Source organism: Myiozetetes cayanensis, unplaced genomic scaffold, assembly GCF_022539395.1.
Source record: "Myiozetetes cayanensis isolate MyiCay16 unplaced genomic scaffold, myiCay2020 scf3, whole genome shotgun sequence".
Lineage (NCBI taxonomy): Eukaryota > Metazoa > Chordata > Aves > Passeriformes > Tyrannidae > Myiozetetes > Myiozetetes cayanensis.
Genome location: NW_026087521.1, coordinates 38443511 through 38466192, shown reverse-complemented (window position 1 = coordinate 38466192; position 22682 = coordinate 38443511). Strand labels below are relative to the sequence as shown.

Genomic DNA, 22682 nt, shown 5'->3' with positions numbered 1-22682 from the left:
TTGTTCTAAACTATAGCATTTAAAAATTAATGGGGTATTTATTAACATTTGAGTAAGCCATAAAAGCGATATGTTGATTTAAATTAAAGCAATATATTAGCTTTCCTATAAAAACTGCCCTTAGTATTTGACTTAAAGGCGGTGCATTGCTGTCCAAAAACACAGTCTGAAAAACACAGTGTTAAGAAGGGGGAGAGGGACTGCAAAAAAGAAACAAAACAAGTAAAATACCCTTATTCATTCTAGATTAAATTCACCCCTGTGCAGAGAGTTGGCACAAGACTTGTGTACTTCTGATGTCTCACTTAAGTCCCATTTTAGGAATAAGAGCACATGAATTCATGCTGTCACAAATACTTCTTAGACTCTATAAAATATATGTGTCCTGTCTCCAAGCATGTGAATATCTGTCTTGCCCGCAGTACACCAGCTCTGATGAAAAAACAGTAAATAATGAATTCTCTTTGATCTGAAGTACCATAGTTATGTCCCTGATTTTCCATGAATATGGGCACAAGTTTCAGCCACTCCTGGAATAATTTATATTTCCTGTATTGTTCTCTAATTTTCTCCTAATCAGGGACTACTAATGGAATACTGAACAACTACCAAATTTATTCTCTTTCTTTCATTTTAACCTTCTGTTCTTCTAGGACAACAAATTGGACATGATAAAGTTAAAATATAATGAAAGATTCTATTTTAGAATTCATGCAGAAGTTTAGCCATGTTACAAATACAATTATTTTTCCACTGTTTTCCTATTGAGATGCATAATTTAGGGACATACCAAAAAAATTTCCAGTTGGAAGCACTCTACACAAATGCCTTCCAAAAGGTATGTTCCCCAAAATTTCAACTTGGAACCGTGCAGCTTTGACAGCACTGAAATGAGACCTCAACATCTTGCTTCAAATCACTCCAAAATCCCATTAAGCTGCACTTCTCAAGATTGTTAGGCAGTGAGTGAATTAGTTTGAACCACTGCTTTTGGACAAGGCATGTCTGGCTATGGCTCGGCACCTCCCGCAATGTGGCACACAGAGCCACATGCACCAATGATATTCTGCATGGGCAGAAGAGGCAGCTTGTGAGATTAAGTAATTTGGGATCTGGAGGGAAGCAACAAAACAACCGCTGTAAAGGCTGGCCATGGTGATGCTGCCAATGAGCTGTACCAGTGCAGTGTGTATCCTCCTTTTCAAAACCCACCAGGTCACATGCCTGTGTAACCTACTTTAGGTGACCTTGCCTTGGCAGCGGGTTTGAAGTAGATGATCACCAGAGGTCCTTTCCAACCCTAACTATTCAGTGATTCTGCGATTCCTAGCAAGAAAACACAGTGTCATATCCTAGGAGCAGAAAATTCAGGTTTGCCTACACATCTGTTCACATCGTGGAAACTATCTTCCTTCTGGAAATCTGGCTTGCAGACAAGAGTGTTTTGCTCTCTGACAAGCTTGATTACAACAAAAAGCACTACAGGGAACATTTTGCTGTCTTTACAGTAACATATGATGTTTCCATTGCAAAAGTCAGAATGCACTTTGACATTTCCAAACCACACCTACACATACAGACAAGCCCAATTATTAAAATTTTTATCTCACAGTAGCATTAAAATTTACTTTTGAATATTTATAATAGGCCACCCATTCCTAACTCATTAGGAGCTAGTAAAGTAACTATTACTTTACTAACTCTAGTAAAGTAATATTCATTATTGAAAGACCAACACTGTGCAAACCATCACAGACTATGTGTATAAATACCAAGGAAAACTAAATCTTACCTGTAAGACTGTAATGTTAGCTATTGTGAGACAAAAACAACCTCCCACAACACCTGCACATAGACTTGACATGTCATATGGTGCTAGAAGCAGACTTAGCAAAGCTTGATAGCTTGCCATGCTGCATGATATCCTCTAATACCATTTTCCCAGCCTTCTTCCACTTATGGTTGTTACTGACTTCTGAGTGCCTATAGGAGAAGACATTTTACTCAAAAAATGCACAGGCTAATATGGAGGTATCTGCAATAGTACTGTTTTTGTACTGTATCTCACATAACCAGTTTCTTTAAGGCAGAAATACATCTTGTGATAACTGAACGCTGCCACTTGCATAAAGGTCACTGAGAAAAGCATTCCCACTGAATGGTAAAGAAGATTTTATATTTGGGGTTTTCCTTAGTCTGACAGCTGCTAGACATAAGAAGTACAATTTACACTGACAGTGTTTCCATTCCATGATGTCCCTATTGAAACATCTGAGATACTGAACAACTAATACAGAAAAAAAAGTATTTATTTTATGATCTGTGAAAAGATGAAAGATGGCTCTATGGAATGCTAAGTAACAGTTGCAGCAAAGATTTTGGATTTATATGAATAAATTGTTCCCATTAAAATGTTTACCTTCCACCCAGAATGCTGCTCAGTATAGGCAACCTCAAAACATTAAAGAAATTAACTTCATTGTTTGAGCCACATTGCTGCTGATGCATTGCCCAACTGTTATTTCATTTGACAAGATTTACAGTGAAATAAAACCATTTTGAAAATCATTCCCTTTAAATTGCCTCTGTGTTACATGGATGAAATAAATTCTTTTATTCCAAGAATACAGTTCTCCCAGATTTTAGGCAGATGACCTACTACTAAAGGACAATTAGGAGTGTATACTGAGGCACTGCTGTGGATAACACATAGGGGACATAGCTCTGAGGATTTGTCTAAGCTCAGCACTGCAGATAACTCTTTGTGATATCTTTCCACAGCATCTCAGAAGATGCATAGGAAGAAAATGACTGTCATCTGGACTAAAATGTACTATTGGCAATTAAATGTTATTGCTCCTATACAAGCAAAATGAAAGAGTTAGAAAAGAGGTTTCCAAGAGCAACATAGGGATAAAGAATGAAATCACAGACCACAAAATGAGAAATCACAGATGGAATGAAAAGGTAGGTCTAGAAACAAACAAAATGCATATATACACATGTATATAAATGTGTGTGTGTATATATATACATGTATATATACACACAGATATATATACATACACACACACACACATATATATACACATATATATATATATGTGTAAAATGCTTAAACCACTTAGTATTCTGCACCTAATTTTCTCAGCCTGGGACTTGGAAGCACTTTTGGTAATAGCCAACAAGAGCAAAACAGCAAAGCAAAATGCCAGCAGTCCATGATTCCACTGCAGGGGCAGATAGTGATGAGAGCTAAAGCTCTGACATCCCTGCCATAATTTTAAACAAATAACACCCTCCTCTGCCACTGCTTGGTATTTTACATATGAACCTATGCTGCTTCAAATGTTGGCCATATATTTTAGGATTTATCTTCTTGACAGGGAAGGGAGCTGTGGTGTACTCGTGTGAGCCAAGCCTCACGTTTTAGGAGGGTGCATTCCCCTGGCCTGGCAGCATGGCCCGGGCCAGGTAGAAAAGCAGGGCAGCTGGCAACCTTGCGTGGTGCCCTTTTTCTCCTGGATATCCCCAAATCTCTTACACAACACTGCCCATCTGTTCCCCTTTCTGAAGCTTCTGACTCAACTGTTCATGGCCACTCATGAAGAGAGATGACTCATGAAGAAGATGGCTCCCTAGTAGCTCCTGCTGTCAAGAAACCTTTACAAGAGGAATGAGGCCTAGCTACTTTCAGGTTGAAAACCTGGTGCTAGATGAATGAGTGACAAAATCCCCATTAATTTCAAATGGACTGAAATCCTGACCACTGAAGTAATGCTATGGTCCCTATGCTGTCCTACTATTCTTTTTATTTTAGCTGAGAAACCTGTTCCTCAGTGTTCACTTTTTGGTCACTATGAGTGTCTCAGTTTCATCACAAACATGCACTTCTTCTCTGGCTTGGAACTGATGGAAGGATTCCTCTTGCTTCCACCTCCCAGGTTTTCCACTCCTAAGAGTTCTCTGCAGAGATAACACATAACTCACTGAGATGACAAAATGTCTCTTATATGTCCATCTGCAAATGAGTATATTATTATACCTTCACTCACTAGATACACTTCACTGAACCAATGGAAAGACAAGAGGACAATTCTGCAGGGAAGCACTGCAGTATTTTCTCAGATATTCAGTCAAGTCTTCCATGTCTCCCATGCATTTTGCTCATGACACAGCAATAAAACATTCTCCCTTTACAAGTTAAATAGCAACAAAAAAACCACATAATTCTGACTGAACACCTGAACACTGATAGTAACAACCCTTGATTAAATAGAAACATGCCTTTATGGAACAAAAACCAAATCAGTTCTCAGACTGTAGGTAAGTGATACAAAGACACAGAGTAAAAAGCAGAACCAAGCTTTAAATAATGTCAGATGGGGTTTTCTGCTACTTCTACCACTAGCATTCAGATAAAAATCATGCACACATCATCCCTGTGCCACCATATGTCAAGCTGACAGCAAACACCATATATTTACAGCCTTTCTGCTTATTACCATGTTTAGCCAGACTACAGGAAAAACTTCTCTATTATGACATTAATTAAATTATTCGATGTCTTGATACCACTGAAATGCCCAGAAGGATCAATCTGATGTTTCTTCAACGAGAGGAGATTCTTAGAGCCAACCTGAAAACAACAAATTGGTGATAGCAACAGCTGGTAGGAAAGAGGACTACTCCAGTCAAATGAGGAGAATCAAGTCTGAGTGCTATCATATAACATTTCTTAATCTCAGTGTCATAAAAGACCATTTTAGCCCTCAACAGTAATCCTTAAAACCCGGGAAGAATGCATCTTTGTTTCTGGTTGTTTGAACTGACTCAGGCAATTTAACTTTTACCCAACTTCTCAAATGACTTTATCCATCTGACTTTAATCTCATAATAGTAGTCAAAAGGGACAGAAAATTAAAATAAAAATATAACATTTGAACATAAAATACAGTTCTGTGTTCAAAACCTTCCTGGCAAGATTTCAGCCCAACTTTGCTCATGTCCAGCTTTTATTCATAATAAGCAGCAGTGGAGCCCTGTCAGCAGTTTAGAAGCTGTGCTAATTATGGAAAAAGGAACTCTCAACTCGTTTTAGAAAAGAGCTGTTTCTGATTTAACATAGTTATCTCCCCCTTTCACATCCCCTTTCTTTTCCCTAATGTAAAAAGTCCTCAAGAAATAAATTGCAGCATGAACCCAACTGGAATGAAGGCTTTCTTCAGAACCCAAACCAAACAGAACTGAATGGATTTGGATGCTTTTATCTGCTTTCAGCAAATCGGAATCAACTCTGTTTTTACTTAAGGAATTAAAAGCTGTTTATTCCAAAAGAGGCCTTGAGGGTGAAATTCACTTTAGCACAGGAGGTGAGTGTAAGATGCAGTCTCTACTTAGGTCCTACTCAAGCCCTGAAAACATGAAATAAAAGGCAGAGAAACCCTTGGATTAGGCATCCTGTGCTTAGATACAAAAACTAGTGAAGCAAGATGGAGAATCCCTTGCTGGCTTTCAAGGGATGGAATAAATCCATACCTCTCATGCTTTTGCATTATAGGATCACGTGTGATCACTAACTGCCTGGGATCTAGCCAAGACTCTGCTCTTTTCCCTGTATTTTTAACTTGGAATTTTTTTTCTTAATTATTTAAATTGAACTCAATGTCTAGTCAAATATAACCTGTAATACTGTTTTTCAATTGTGGTCACATTGCAGACCATTTTTTAAGAAAGAAATATTCTACAGCCACCTGTCTCAGAGACACCCAGTCCCAGAGCACATTTTCCTTTGGAAATGTACACACTTTGTTGCATCAAAATTAGTATTAGAATGGTGTGAAGGGAGCTAGATGCAATAGGTTTATATTAATGTGGGGTGAAACTTCTTGGTTATGACTCATCTTTCTTTCTTGTAGTCATAATGTTTTGGGATTTTACTTTACCACTCACATCAACACTGACAGACCACCACCACTTCTATGCTTGTCCTTTCCTGACTTTTCAAAAAAACTGTGACTACAGTTGTCTTGACTGCAATACCCGTAATACTGAAGAATTTGATCTGGGGACAAAGAAATATTTACATTTAAAGACATAATGGTCTAAAATTACTTGGGAATTTATAAATGGAGCCATAAGAGATTTAAGAATTGTTCCTAACAGAGAAGGTCTCTGTATGGACCACCTGGTAGTACTTCAACCACTCTGTAATATATTGGAGGCCACCTCAAGAAACCACAAACCAGAGAATGAGAATACCTCATCTGTCACAATTAAACACTGTCACATGAAATGTTAAAAGCATAAAGTTCTCTGAACAACATATATTCTAATTAATATACAAAACCTATATCACTGTTTCTATTTTTTAAAAAAAAAGTCTTCTTAAGCATATTAAGGTTGTTGTCACAAATCCACTGTCAGAAAAACCTCAGGAGTAAAACCTGGTTCTACTGAAGGACAGCTTCTCACTGATTTTACCCATGGAGTATTATTTGCCACTCCACAGAGTGGAGAAACAAGTATGGAAGCTTTAGGTCAGTCAAGAAACATGCCCTGAAGTAATTCAGTAACTCACTTCCCATCTGTTCTATCACCACTGCACTAGTCTCTCTCTCTTTCCCAACAGACCATCTATGACAACAAATTACTGTCCACTGATAACAGTGAGCCAGAAAAAATATGCAATTAGCCAACTGAATAATTATGGGGTTTATTTTGTATACTTAAAACGTTAAGCAAAACAGAAAAGACAATTACATTTTCCCCACTTTCAACTACTGCCCCTAAAACCAAAATAAATACACTCTAGAATCTATCAACAACAAATCAAGAAGGGGCAAGAAAAATAAAAATCTTCATATAAAAATTGAGTTTACATAAAGATACTGGAGAGCTACATAATTTACTTTTCCATGTCCTTATCCTTCAAGTCGTTGTACACTCACTCACATACATAGTCCCAGTGATTCTTCAGAGTATTCATGATATCACTTCCATTAGCTCTTTTCCAAAAACACGTACTTTCCTTTTACACAGAATATTGACTCAGCCTATCTTTTACCTACCCCAGGAGTAACAAATAACTGTATTTGCATTTACAGTGGTGCCAAACTGGAGTCATTCTATTACATGTCTAATACTTCAATATTTACATCACATTCATCACTGTGGTACATATGAAAATAAAAGAAACAAAGAAAATATTTGAAAGCACTGAAATCTTTCCTCTTTGAAAAGGCTTCAGCAGCTTTAAGTGAAGTACTTCAGGGAAGTATGGCACCTCCTATGTGTTAACATATTTGACAATGCAATGTAACTTGCATAGACGTTGGCGTTGCCAGAGTTTGTCTGCTCCTGATATCTGAACTACATCACTCAGAAAACTGCAGAGCTCATTTATTCCTGTGACATGCTGCAATCATCTTGAAATACAACTAGAATACACATGGGATGAACTATGTATCTGTCCTTAGGGATGGATATTTAGCTGATGAATACAGGGACATGGACCCAGATCAGAAGTGCAAAGCACTCTCACATCCCAGTGACCAACTCTGCAAAGGTACTTAAACATCTAATTCTCACTGATATAAACAGGAGTGAGTCAGTAATTTTAAACATCTGTGTTTAATCCTAGTTTTGAAGTCACTTGTGTCTAGTTTTTGAAGGCATTTCTTGCCTAATATGCTAGAAAGTACTTAAGGGTATTTTCAAAACTCCATGAATTCCTATTTGCATAAGACTTTGAAAAGCCAGCCTTGATTTGTAAACTGGTGTTTTAGATACATCTATTAAATCCAAATTCTCAGAAACATTAAGATGTGTAATGGCCACAGAAAGAGGGAAGCAGAAGGCCCTGAAAATTGCGAGGATCTTGCCTGTAGGGATTGCTGAAAGTTTCACACATTTTGTTGATTTTTACCACACACTTAAGTACAATCTGTGATTTGAAATTTAGCAATTTTTTTTTTACTTAGTGTCCTCACTGACCTACACCGAAGTTGATGAAAATAGTTGCGCTAACACCCCACACTAACGAGAATTGGATTTGGTCTTTAGAGAGTGAAAGAACTAAGGAGGAGGGTTTTTACATTACTAAATAACTATTTGAAGGAGTGATCTCAGCCATCAGAATCCACACATTCAAACACAACCACCTATATATTTTTACAAAAAATGTTTAGGATATCATTTAATAGTCACTGCTCTGGAAGCCATTTGCTTCTCTATAAATTAATTGTTCTTGGCAATCAAGCATTCTGTATGTGCCAAGGAGTTTTTATAAAAACCCAACAAATTAAAGCCAACATACAGCAGCCTTATGTCATGACTGATTTTAAAAAGCGAGATTATGAGATATCATTGTATTTTTTGGTAGGACTTTTAATTATTTTTTTTCCTTTAATATTGCAATCAGTACAGGATCTGTTTTTAAAACATGATTGATTTATCATCATTGCCTGTCTCTGCAGTGCTATTCCCACTCTAGAGGGCACAGAGACAACAGCTCCTATAAAATCAAACAAGACACCATGAGCCAGAAATTTTAAAGCTGTGCAGCTAATTTCATGAACTTTACCACAAGATCATCACTGTTTTCTGTAATTCATTTAAGAGGAGATGTTCAAACCACCTCACCAGTTTGGAGCTTTAATTGGATTTGTACCCCCAGTCACCCAGGAATTTTTTAATTCCCATGCATAATTTACATTAAGAATGTACTAAAATAAAAAAGTTTCTAATAATAGAGTAATATTTGATGTCCTACTTCAAGGGCTAAAGCTTACTGAATGCACTACACAATTACTTCTTTTAATAAGGATAAGCATTGTGGACTCATTGGAGCTTTTAGTAGAAAGTGAGAGTTCAGAAAATTAGCATCCCTTTACAGTTTTTACAGTACCTCTAAAAAAAGTTTAATATTAGCACTGTTCAACATGGAGAGAAGAATCTATTACCTGTAAGTACATTTACATTAAACTATTTTATAAGCTAATTTTAAAGAGTGTACTACTTAATATAACACACATCTTCCTTAAGAAGCAAAACACTTCAGAAAAATAAAACGGCCAATAGCACCACTGTTCCTAGAGCAACAGTATAATGTTTTGAGCTGCTTTGATAACCACACACTCTTCTACTTCTTGGAGTTTCAAAATATATTTATCAACAGATGCTGTAAACATGAAGCCAGCACAGGCTGGATCAATGTGGTACCACACCAGCTTCACACTGGGGTTCAGTGCTCTTTCTACTAAGGAAACTGAACCAATGGAAACAACACTGGGAAATTTTGCCAACTCTTCCTGGCAAGAGTAGAACTCCTATGTAGTATTTAATAACCAAGAAATGGAAATGCTTCTAAGTGTGCTGTAACTTGGTGCTGCTACATTAATCCTCCTGAAAAGCAGCAAGAATCACCCGTCAGTTTGATTTAAGATGTTTCAGGGTGATTGTTGCTACCCTATAGCAGGGGAAATGGGATGAAATTGAAGGATCAGAGCCTTATTTCAGAGGAACAGACTGGAAATTAAGAAATGCATCCTAAAACCCAGTTCCTGTCCTGCCCACCCACTCACCCTATTAGCTCTGTTCCTCTGATCCAAGCAGCCTGCTTTTGGTAAGGAAGTCCTCCCTCTAAAACCCTCATTCAAACTGTAAAACAAGTAAAAATTGTTTTGTCTGTTTTTTAGTATTTTCAACCTGAGACATCACCTCACTGAAGGAGTATTTTATACCAAAGTTCTTTTTTAATGGGTAATAATGGAAATATTATCCATGAAAGAGTCAAAAGGACCCTAAATTACTTATCTGAATCCAAAGGAAGGTCCCACAGCTCTCAAAAGCAGCATGATAAGTCTTTGCATGTATGTAAGTACAGTACTGTACAAAATGCCGATGAGGATCACCTTAGTCCTTGTTTAACAAAATATAGTCATTTAAGCAGAAAGTATGATATATGGGTTTTTGGTAAGACACCAGCTATCTCATGAGATAAGAATGATGGAGCACTTTCTAGCATGGCCCAGATATTTTGAAATCTTTTTTTCATAATTATTATACTAAAAACTGACACAGATTTAGGGTAGAACTTCAGTAGGTGCCCATTAATGAAAAAAACTCCACCTGAAAATCTAATAATGACTGTCAACAAAGAAAGCAGGCAAAAAGAAAACAAATGTTTTATTTATTCACATAATCATAGCAAGTTAAAACAGCAACTTTCCTAACACACACAAACTTATCCTGCAATGCCTGAGCCTAACTTCATGAAAAAAAAAGGTTTTGAAATGCTAAATGTCTCATATCCTAATTTTACAGAGGAGAATCCTTATAGCCTTATCAAAGTTCAGGAGTCTAGGAAGCTCAGCTGCTCAGTTCACTACAAAAACGATTGCGCGAATCAATTTCTGACACCTGGTTTATTTAGGCAGTTCTTATGCTCCACATTTAGGAAAGCAACCCCCAGAGAAATAAGTGTGTCCTAAGCAAAGAAAACCTATAATTACTTCTGCACCTTCAGCTGTATTAGAATGCATCTCCTGCAGGTTTAAAATTCATGAGAAGAAGAAAGATCAGAAGAATGATGTGCAGCCTGAAGTAATTTCTGAGCTGAGAATTTCCTGGAAAATTGTGCTACTCCATGCAAATGAAAATATCAAAAATGTGTGTGTATGGATGGATGCAGAGGGTTCTGAGTGCTGTTTTTGTGCAAAAGGAAGTTAGGTAAACTCATGAATATTGCTTACGTTTAAATCAAATAACACCTGTTACACACTGGCCTCAACAGGTAAGATATAATCCCATGGTTAAAGCTTAAGTCTAGGGCATAGGAAATTCCTGCTATTTCCTACACAGAGTCTGAACCTTCCTGGCTCTGCAACTGATGTTTCACCTTGTGAACATGCTATGACTGTCAATAGGTCTAGTAGGTGTACTCTAATGGGATGGCCCATCTTTTTGCCTTCCATCCAATTATCAAGAAAATATCTAAGTGTAATATTCAGTAGAAATCTGTATTTAATAAGGTAAGCTCCTTATGACCAGGTGCTTCCCAGTTATTATATATAATATAAATATATAATATAAAATATTCCCAAAGAATATTTTATAGCAGCTTGTGTAGGTTGGTGCCCAGGAAAAATTTTCAGGGACTCAAGAATCTGTTTTCAAAAATATCTGATTCAAACTTCACACTCTTCATTGTCTCTCTCTTTAATTTCAATCTTGCAAAGCTCCCAAGTGGTTGTCAGTTTAGTAGTGCTAAAAGCCCTCTTTAACAGATGACTGCGTCATCATGTACAGCTGGAATGGAAAGCAGAAGTCATGCAAACAGGAGAACATGAGACTCCATTCACTTTGTTAGGGAAACTAACACAGTAACTTAGGAGTAGTAGTAAAGTACACTTGGTCTAATTCTCATTTTAAAAATTCATGTTAACCCTCCATTCAGATTTCCTTGGTGGTGATATATAGATTGGGTTTGGGTTAATTGCATTTATCTCAGTCATATAGTTGGGTTTCCAGAGACATACCAACACAACTGTCTTGAAGTGAGTGGATCATCTAAGCAGAGCACACTGTAGGCAGTTCTCACAAGGGGCTTTTACAAAATTATATGTACCTACCTGCTGTTTGTGCTTTTAAAAATCTTTCCTCTAGCTGCAAAAAACTTCAGGTGTACACAGTTTGCTTCACACTTAAAAGATTATAGCCTGATACAAATGTCTGAACCTAAAAATTATCTCAACTTTTTTTTTTTTTTTAATAAGGAGATATGTGTGGAGAGACATAGATATTATAAAACCCTCTAGTAAATACATGTCATTGCCATGATGTGTCACCGAAATTTCAACATTAGATGCTCTTCTTCCTTACACATACAAAAAAAACACCAAACCAACAAAAAACAAAACACAACCAAAACCACCCAAAACCAAAAAAACCTCCCTTATGTGTTTTGTTATTTATCGCTGGCAAGAGACTGGAAGAAATATTTTTCTTTCTTAACTAAAAATAAAAAAGGCATAGTTTGCTAAATTGTATTTGGCTGTGTTTATATGCTGCTGACAAAACACACAGAATATGTAGATAGGATAATATATGCTCAGTTTGTGTTACTCGATGGAAGATGTGGTGGATAAGTTGTTTATGGATAACCTCCACCATGAAATTCTTTTCCTGATATTTACTGTGACCAGATCTGCAATATTTTTCTTTTAGAGAAAATTTTATGAGACAAGAGACATGTCAGCTGTGGAAAGGATACTTGCAGCATCTAGAGATGGACCTCTGCATAACGGACAAATAAATCACTGATAAACACTAGATATAAAATTGTAAAATAATGCCTCAGGGAGATCCTCATATTTCTTCATAATATCATTGACTTTCATGGTAAAATGTGACCCAGCTCTCTTGGGAGATTTTGATTTTTAACATAATTTTTATTTGATCAAAAGGAAAGAGAATGGAAGAAAAGGAAAGGGATAAGGAAGGGAAGGAAAGGATCAAACTCTTAGTTCAATCACCTGTACATAACCATTCCCTTACTAAATTGGAGGGCTGTTCCATAAATTATACACATTTCTCTCAATAATTTTGGAAGTTTTGTTTTCTCCAGTTTTGCATAAAGACAACGTGTAATTTTCACAGCACTCAAAAACTGAACTACAACATTTATCCAAAAGTGAAACACAAAAGAAAGAGTAATTTATTGTGTTTTTTTAAGAAAATTAGACTAACTTCATTTTCTGCAGCAAGACAAATAGTCACAAATTGATTAAAAGTGTTGCACAATTCTTTTAGAAATTGCCTTTCATCGTACAGGTAAAGTATCTAAGAGTGTTTTCAAAGGCACATGAAAATGGAATTGCCTGTAGATTTGTATTCACTAAATTCTTCAGTCAGTAAAAAACCCTTGTGTTAGCAGCCATATACTTCTACTGAGAGTAAGAACAAATGATTCGGTCTGAAGAATACTGAACTGAGAGATTGCAACATCAAACACTTAAGAGTGGAAAAAGGTATGGACCAATCAAAGAAAACTCTTGGATGACAGTCTGGCACTGGATTTAGATTTTTTAGAAATTCTGATTGACAGAACTTGAACATTCTTAGAAAATCAAGCTGAGGTTTAAATTACGAAGAGTATTAAAAACTTTGCCTGATTAAGACATTTTGATCTCGTGGTATCCCTGTAACCATTTGTCTGTCCTTTTTCTAACAAAAGAAATGTTAAATGTGCTCAGCACAAAGTAATGTGACACAGTTCTCACAAGTAAGGCTGTGGAAAGAGGAATAAAGGAGTCATCATAATGAATGGGACATAGTGTGAGGGCTGAGCATGACAGGATCCTAACGAAGGCTAAAGCAAAGGAGGACACAATGTAAATACAATGTAGTTGGTTTTGGATGAGAGCCCAGTGATGCAGGCAAGGAGAAAGGAATGTGTCTCAGTGAAAAAGAGTGCATGGCCAAGGCCATCACAGCTGCACTCTTGTTTCTCAACTAAGCCCTGAGAACAGCATAAACAAAAGTTCATTTTATATAGCTGAAAAATACCTTGGATGGAATTAAGAGGGAAAAAAAGTCAAGAAATTTAAGAGCTACAAAGCAGAATTCTAATACATTGGGGAGTTCACTTGACTCTAGCATCTTCTGACTTGTGCTTAAGGTCTCAGTTCTTTATTTTTTTAATTGATGGTTGTTAAGCAAAATTCAGTCTTCTTACTCTTGTAAGTGGTGATGGAAATGCCTAGTGATATAATGTGGCTATCATAGATTTGTTGCTAGGTTATATATGGAAACCTGTCAAAAAAGGAAATGATTTAATAAGCTATGCTACACAACCATGGTTTATATGTGATTTTCGCAATGAACTATATATGGAAATCCTGAAGAAATCAAAGCAGCATAGATTTTGTAGGCTTTTCAGTTGGGGGAAAAAATCTAAAGTACTATTTCAAATATCTTAACATTAAAATAATGTTATGTATTAGCTCCCTTTTATTGCTGGGTATTATTACAAAATTAGCCATTTCAGTATTTTGTGATGCAGGCAATAAACTATCACTTTTACAGTTGAAAATCGCAAAGCAACAGGAAGTACTGATACCAAATTTGAGACTTCCACAGGCAAACTTATAACTAACAGAATGCTGCACCCCCGGTCTCTTTCCCCAGGCTTTTCGGCAGGCTTCTCTCAGTTGCACTGCACAGAAATGGGTATTTTGAACTGTATCCCTGTATTCTTTATCACTCCAATTTAAACATTGAAAAATCATATCCTCCATGCCAAAAGCACTATTTAGCTGTGTTCTTACCTAAATGGGAGACTTCTTTCCTTTATCTGTAATGCAGACTATAGCTGAATGAAAATTTTGATAAAAATAAGAAGAAATTGGTACACTACAAATGAAGTTTTGCTTTTCCAAATGCAGATCCCATCCTGCTGGTATATTCAGGTGTAGATATTAAATCTGGTACAGACAGTAGTAGGATTCCTTGTGGGTTTTGCCTTGAAAATTTCAGAAAAGCACTAGTTCAAAGTGTCAGTAGGAATGAAGTTGGAATTACTTGCATCATCAAATATCACAACAGCAAAGATTCAGACACCTAGAGACCCACATTTACATGCCAAAGCTGAATAGCAAAGTACTTGATCTACTCCTTAGGAGGAGTTAGGTTAGTTGTTCAAATTGTTTTATTAGGTTTTTTCACCTGTATTTCCAAAACACAGAACCATCTGCCATGAATTTCAAGCTGACATTATTTATTACCATCTGAACTGAGCTGATCTAACAAACAGAAAGGTATACTGTATGTGCTTTTCTCCATTGTCTGAAGGCATAAATAGCCAGATTTTCAACTTCAGAACCAGGTATGGAAAGGAAGAGGATCTGTGCCAAAGCAGCACAGACTGCACAATTTAAGCCTCCTCTGTTCTCCACATCGTACTTCTCTCATCCACGGTGAGGTACAGATGCCACTAAAGAGCTCAAACACAGCAATTTAATTCTGTGTGGCTAAGACAGTACAAGGTAAATCAACAACCTTGTGCTGGCCTATAACTTATTGCTGCTTTCCCCAGGCCAAAAATGGTTAAACAAAGGGCAGAAGGACAAAAGTAGGTGATTAAGTACTAGGTTGTGATATTCTTCAAAGCAATAAATGGACAGCGAACTCATACCAGCTTGAGTAGTGGTGAAGGGCTGTGAAAAGCCAAAGGATACACCTTGTTCTGTTGCAGAGTAACTTTAGCAGGTGCTGTCTGAGATTGCAATGACACCTGTTTACAGAGGCTAAACAGACTGCACAACCATGACCAGACATAACCATGACCAGACATGACCATGGCCTGCAGGAGGTAAGCTCACCATTTTAACCACAGAAACTTTGTATGCTGTTCACAGACTAAGGGCTGAGGAAGAAAACAGCGAGATGACGGGGGTTGTATATTTGATAGTATGTAAAAATAAATTACTAAAAGGTCTGCTAGAGCTTTCATAAGACTTCAGAAGCCTTGGCAAAGACAGCATACGATAAAATATTATATTGTTATTTCTTTTCTTTCCATAGTGAATAAATAAATTACACTTACAATACATGGTGAAACAATGGAAAATTTTGTGTTTCCAAGTCTGTTAGTTGCCTGTGATCCACTCTTCCAGATTTGTTTTGCTTCACACCAATTTGGCATCTCATGTTTGCTCTTAGAAGGAAGGAAATTAAAAAAAAGGAACTAAAGGAAATGGTGGAAAAAATGAAGGGTAGGGAAGGAGGAGAGGGAGCATAAAAAGGGGAGAAAGGAAAAGGAACCTTCTCAACTGCTGTCATCTTAGTCTAATGAGTATTTTACATCAGAACTTCTTATTACCATTGCTACTGGGCAGATCCACATGTGTTTATGTTTTAGCAACTGGAACTGATTTTTTCCATTTTCACATATTTCCAGTTTGCTCAAAGACACCAAAGTCATTCAGACTTGGAAAAAGAGTAAGAAGGAACTGGTATGGCTCTCTGATGGAACATGCTTTTCAAAATGAACTACCACTCCCCAAAAATTTACTTTTATATTTCTTATTACACCCTTCCCTATGTACTCCATAAGATGGACTGACTCCAGTAAACACTCAACCATCAGGTAAATATTCCTGCCTCATTCCTTATCTCCCCACTTCCCAACACAAGGAAAGTAGAAGAGCCCACTCCATACAACAGAACCCAGATTCCAACTCAAATGAAGGAGTTACCTCCTAGCTTTTTTTAGAAAGGATTTTGTTTCATGTTTTACACCAGAGGAAGACACTATGCCAAGTTTAAATTGAGAACAAAAGTCTTACTTAGACTTACTTGGTGCATCACTTGTGGTTTTGGCAGGATTAAAAAAAAAAAAAAAAAAGATAGCCTCAAAGAAAACATACCTTTTAGGGAAACCAAATATAGACCACAACTGGCAAAGAGAAAACTGCATGGACAAACAAAACTGCTGGATAAACAAATCAAAATTACACAGGAAGCTGACACCCATTCTTTATAGTGGAAAACCAAAGATAAAAATGAGTCATATATTTTATATTTTTGGACAAGGCAAACTCCCATCTGTCTGGCAGTATATGATTTATATTCTCAGAAGTCTAATATTTCCAATATTACCCCTAAATAACCAACCAAATAATCAAGTAGAAGGATAATTTAAAATAGCTGATGTCATGGAATAGCTGACTGCTTTGTGAATAGTAGGAAAATGACTGGCCTTGAACTGCCATCTGCATTTTAGATTGAATGATTAGAGTACAGATATAAAGAGTAAATGAGCAACTGAGGATGGTAAGGAGGAAGGGAAGAGAGAAATGGAGGAAAAGAGGAAGAGTGAGATAAAGAAAGAAAAAGGGAAACTTCCTAATATTTTCTAAGTACATTACATACTAAGTTACTTCTTACAAAGTTAGCAACAATTCTAAAGGTGGTGTTTTGTTTTGGTTTTTTTTTGTTACAGAACTTTAAAAATCTATGTCTGGTTTCACTTCTATTATTTTTTTCTTCTTAAAGATTTTCATCCTGATTTATTTTGCATATAAGGTGCCAATTATAAACACTGTTATCACTTGTCTGGCAGGAGTGTAATCACATCAAATTCAATAGTAAGAAGAAGAAAGTCAGTACCATAAACTGGGTCAGGAGAAGTGGAATTGCCACATCTCTGACAGTCTTTACAATTCTGAAAGCCCTAGCAGATTTTTTAGTAATTTATTTTTACATATTCTCAAATATACAACCCTTGTTATCTCAGTGTTGTCTTCCTCATCCCTTTGCCAGAGGTTATCACATTTCTAGAAGAACTGACAGAAGCAAATGTGCACCTGTATCTCACCTACCCTAATTCACAGGTAGGTGCAGCAGTTGAATCACAAAAAAAAGGGGGCAGTGAATTGCAGTGGCTTGTGGGTAGAAACACAACTGTTTTTCACAGTTCTGCTATGAGTACAGTGACGCCTTTAGGGACAGAAGGCTACTCTGTCCATTTGAATTTCAAGAGAGTGATAAATATTACTTCTGCAAGTGATTCCTCATGAATCATGAATCAGGATATGTCCTTTTTACAAACTACATGTCATTTTTCCTTTCAGATACTGACCCCAAATCCTCCCTTTTCTGCATAGGAACAAAAGAAAACCTAAACAAGTTATTTTTTACTTTTTTTCTTTGTAAAATGTGGAACAATACTTCAAAGGGCATGCCGGATGTATCGTTCTAATGGAAGAATAAACACTTGAAAGACTTAGCTGATGTTTCTGTTTCAAGGAATGCAAGAATTAGATGATGTCTGACCATCATTTACACTGCCTGCACCCTCTTCTACCCCACTAAACTTAAAACTATCCACAAAAGTCTAAGTGCAAATTGCTGTGAAATATATTCCTGTATATCTAAGTTAGAACTCTCTTAATTACCTCTTCTCACTTATTGATATGCCAGTGCTATGTTTTGCAAAAATGCTAAGCTATGGTGATTCCACAAAAGTATAAACAAAAGTAGGTAGGATTTATCTGTAAATATCATATATATTGCTACAGTTCTTCACTAAGTTCATCACTAAGTTCTTTGAGACATCTTCACATCCACCATCACACAGAGAAATAACATTAAATGTACTTTACTGCTGAGAAAAGTACAATTAAATATCATGCACAGCTACCAAATCAAATAAAGATATTTTACATATCCCTTTAAAACCTGCTTGTGACAGAAGCTCTGTCAGCTTTTAGTATGGGAAGTATGATTCATATTAGCTGAGACCATGTGAGTAATAGTATATTTTGGTATGAAATAGGCTAAGATATTTGTGCTCTAGGAAGCAGAAATAAATGCAATGATTCATAACATTTCTGTACAGTGTAGTGAACATTCATCAAAGTTTTCTCTCACTGCTGCAGCAACAAAGCAGGGCAGAAAAAATAAGTAGCAATTCCTAAATAGTCCACAATAGCTTTGGAAGAAAATAGGGTCAAAATATTTTTTAAAAAAACAAAACCCTGATATGAACACCTGAAGAGGAGGGGAGGAAGGAGAGACAACAAAATACATAATTTCCTTTTCATTCTCTAAATCTAACAGTAAGTGCTATGTTGGTATCATGGCCCCAGTCTGCATTGAGAACTGCCCTGCTGGTCTGGGGCATATTTGATCTGCTCAGCAGCTACACATACCACATGAGAAACTGGCTGAGTGTTGCAATGTCCCTAAAGATATGCCACCCCCTGGGGTGCTGATCCCCAGAGCTCCACTCTGATGCATCTGCCCACTTTCAGAGAATAACAGAATATGCTGCGTTGGAAGGGACCCACACTAGTGGCAGGTCACCACTCTAATGTTACCCCATTCACTATCACCCTCTATGCTCTACCCATGAGCCAATTGCTCACCCACCACATGATGTGTTTATCCAGCTGTGTGCTGGACATGTTGTCCAGAAGGATCCTGTGAGAGACAGTATTGAAAGCTTCACTGAAATCCAAAAAGGTGACATCACCTGGCTGCCCTTGTTCAGCTAGGTGAGTTACCTTGTCATAAAAGGAAATCAGGTAGGATAAGCAGGACTTTCCTTTCCTGAAGCCATGGTGGCTGTGACCAATGACTGTGCTGTCTTTCAGGTGGTTTTCAGTACTTTCCAGAATAATCTTCTCCATAACTTTACCAGGCACTGAAGTGAGACTAACAGTCCTCTAGTTTCTTGTTTCTCCTGCTTGCCTTTCTTGAAAACTGGGGTAATATTCACCAGATTCCAGTCAGCTGGGATCTCTCCAGATTCCCAAGACCACTCAAAAATTGAGAGAGGTTTTGCAATGACATCAGCCAGCTCTTTGAGGATTCTGCAATGAATCCCATCAGGCCCCATAGATTTGTGGGGATCCAGCTGGAGCAGCAGATCCCACACAGTTTCAGGGTCGACTGAAAGTTGATCATTCTTGCAGTTGTGGTCCTCCAGCTCAGGGCACTGAGACCTCCATGGTCTGTCATCCATGTTGAAGACAGAGGCAAAGAAAGCATTAAATACCACTGCCTTTTTTCTGTCCTTTGTTACCTCTTACATCAGTTGGTACAGAAGCAACATTCCCTGTTGGATTGCAGAGCCACCACCAATTCACACATTGGAGAAGAAGAAACACAAGTATAAATATCTCCCAGTGAAATCAACATACAACCATTTGTCCAATAAGAATGTTAGTAAACAAAATAAGCAGTCAAAATACACACTAATAAATAAATTTTGAGGATTATATAAAATCATGTCCATTTTTATTATAAGCCAGAAATTATTTTTGGAGATATAAAATAACCCTAGTCATATAACTCTCTCAGTTTAAGATTTTGCATTATATTTATGAGCACGAGCATATGAAGTATTTTGCCAAATTCCTTTTAGTAAACATACAAAGAGTAGAAGTATAACATCTTTAAGGGTCAGGATAGTCAAAGGTAAGTTTCTGAAACACAGCCTAGACTATGACAGATGCAGAACTCAGATCACAAGCACACTGTCACAGCCAAATATGATTGCACACCTGATCATGTGCACTGATCTAATTTGGCTTTAAATGATCAGCTGTGAAAAAGACCAGTCAGAAGTCTGTTCAAGCTCCAATGGCTCATCAAATGGCTGGGGTTATGGCAACTCATTTTGCAAATCTGTGCCCAAAGTTATCCATTTACTGCCGAACAAAATGTCAATAGATCAAAGCTGTAGCACGAATTAGAGACCAGTCAGTTACTCTCTGCAGAGCTCCAAAGTTATTAATAATTGTAAAAATGTCTCAAGGTTTTAACTAGGTAAACCTGAGCTTCAGAGAGGTAAGTAAGCATCTAAGCCCACTGCCTTCTAAAACAGCTAACTTGGTATTTTACCCAGGAGTATGTAGAAAATTACCTAATCTCCAATATATTTCCACAAAAAATATAAAAAGAGAGTTATTAGACAAGCCAACCCATATCCAAAGGACAAGGTCTCTTTCTCCACTTGAGATGTGTATTAAAATATTTTTCTGAATTACTATTAAGAATGGAAAAAGTTGCCTGCACAGACATATGCTCCAGCAACTGCAGCAGCCAGATGTCATGAAAATGCCTGTTACCATCTATGCACCTTCTTCCAGGAAGCTCATTCAGAATACACATCTGTGTGTACATATTCAAGAAAGGAATAAAGGTTTATATTAAAAATAGGTGAGGAAAAAGTAATTCTTTCTTATTGCTCCTATGCAGAATACCAAACCACGGAGTGGTTTCCTACCTTTGCATAGATATTCTTTGGTTTCTAGATTTGCATAGAGAAGGCACTTTAGTCTTCAGACAGCCAATTTCACAGATTCAAAACTTCATTCTCAAATCTCCATTGATCATTAAAGCAGAAGTGGGAGAAGGGAAGAAGAACAATGGTATAATGGACAGCCTGCCATGCCCAACTCATCTCATGTAATATAGTATGTACATATATCCTTCATCACATTTGGCTTGTAAACTCATTGTCAATTTTTTCTATTTTTCATCAGCTCCTGCCGCTGGGATTTAGGCAGTGTACTAGGAGTAACAGATTCATCTGGCTTAAAAGTGTTTCTGTCCTTCCAATGACAGGAATGTTGGGGCTTTTTTTTAAAATAATAAAAAAAAAAACAACAATATATTTGTATGAAGGTGGGTAAGGTTGAAACAACATTCTTGTCATGTCCTGAGCGTCGTCCTGAGGAGGATGCTTAAAAAATGCAAGAACACACAGATATGTTATTAGAATCACAGGGAGAGGGACCATAGCTGCTTCTTTCACTCTCCTTTGAATTATCACTGCTCCATGACAGCCCTGACGTTTACCAGATGGAGTCAGATTTGTCTCACGCACATGTATAAGTAGAGGCAGGCTTCAGCTAAGCCAATATTTTTCCTTTCAAAATATTGGCATTAACACCTTAGTTTTAAGTAAATATAAGCATGAACTAAAAAGAGTAATTTAAATCTCTCCAGGCACACAACTCTACTAAAGCTTTCATACATGCAAGATACGTAGTGATTTGTAATATTTTTAAAAAGTAATGTCAAAGTCTGTTACAGAAATCAAAAAACCGTTGCAACAGAGATGAAAGAGGGAATGGTTTTAGCAGGTGAATGACCAGCTTTGTAATAATCTTCAGACCATTACCATAATTAGTCACTACTTCTGCTCAACCTTAAATCTAAATTCAGTGGCGCAAAAAAAAGGGAAAAAAAGAGAACATCTGAAGAATTACATTTCTAACACATTTTGCTGTAATACTTTTTCCTAATGTCTTTTCAAAATTAATAGGCAGTCAAATATACCAAGCACTTAGCCACCATTCTGCAGGAAAAATAAATTTTGCTTGATGGTTTATGTGAGTTTCACTTGCATGTAAATAGAATGTATACTGCCATGATACTTCTTCCAACAATCTGAGACTACTGAAATTTCATGCCAAATTAGATATGCTTTCTACAGTTCCCATTTGAGTCAAGGAAAGCACTAAATCTTGTATTCAGATCAGTACCTACATGTACGTGCCCATATTGATACTTGTCCCAGTTAAAGTGCTAGTTAGTTGCTCAAGCAATGAAATTAGATTATTTACCTCTTACAAAATTAAATATCTTGCTAAACTGAAGTTTACCTGAAAAATATCAGAATAAATCTGAATACTTTGGTTAATGGTCTGATTTTAAGGATGTTAAAATTTTCTATACATTCTGTTCATAACTGAGCACCATCAACCATCTGAAAATCAAATGCTTTTTTTTCATAAGGAAAAGGAAATTGAATACAGCTTTTCTGGAAAAATTCATTCTATGCTTCTATGAATGTCAACAGTTATAAAAAGCTACTGGGTTTGTCTTCAATTATATTGATGTTCACATGGTAGGAATCCAACTTTGGTTTTCCATAGTTATATCAGTACCAAAAAAAAAAAAAAAAAAAGGAGAATAACAGATCTAAGAGGTAAGAATATCTCAGTGATCCTTCTCAGCTTTTAAAATTCCCTGACTTTAAAGAAGGATGGTTTTCCTACAAATTTTCTTAGAATAACTATTGTCTGTGGAGTAGAAGGAGAAGTAATAAAAATAATTACAAGTAATCCTTCATATTAGTGATGCACAACCACAAATAAAGTTGT

General features: G+C 36.7%; 2 protein-coding genes across 7 annotated transcripts in view; one reads left to right on the top strand and one right to left on the bottom strand.

Moving 5' to 3' along the window:
• The window catches only part of PPP1R12A (protein phosphatase 1 regulatory subunit 12A), a 1052766-nt gene extending 1045056 nt beyond the window's left edge, over positions 1–7710 (top strand). Inside the window, exon 26 of the transcript XR_007630003.1 lies at positions 7701–7710. The gene's annotated coding sequence lies outside the window, so the exon portion shown is untranslated. The remainder of the gene's footprint in view (positions 1–7700) is intronic.
• NAV3 (neuron navigator 3) overlaps positions 1–22682 on the bottom strand; it is a 514063-nt gene that overhangs the window by 281242 nt on the left and 210139 nt on the right. The gene's annotated exons all lie outside the window — the stretch shown is intronic.